The sequence below is a fragment of the Galeopterus variegatus genome, unplaced genomic scaffold (genome assembly GCF_000696425.1).
Source record: "Galeopterus variegatus unplaced genomic scaffold, G_variegatus-3.0.2 Scaffold11074, whole genome shotgun sequence".
Lineage (NCBI taxonomy): Eukaryota > Metazoa > Chordata > Mammalia > Dermoptera > Cynocephalidae > Galeopterus > Galeopterus variegatus.
Genome location: NW_007737185.1, coordinates 1 through 329, shown reverse-complemented (window position 1 = coordinate 329; position 329 = coordinate 1).

The following is a 329-nucleotide window of genomic DNA, read 5'->3' as shown; positions in this document are numbered from 1 at the left end:
GGGAGCGCCGCCACGCTTCCCAAGCGGCGCACTATAGCAGTGCGCCACCGGGCTGGCCCTAGACAACCGAATTTTAAGAAAAGAAAACAGTTCTGGTAGAGATTTCTTCAGAGATTAAAAACTAAAATAGGTGGCAGTATCAAGTAAAGTCAAGGCTTTGGAACACAATAGAGGATATTAACATCAGCATGTTCAGCAAACTAATGAAAAGACAAAACATTAAAACACAGGAACGTTTACATTGGGTTGTCTCCTTTAGGAAAATGAAACTACTTTCCTGAGAAAGGCAGTTCTAGTAAAAATGTGTTATTAAACTGTGTATTAGTCAA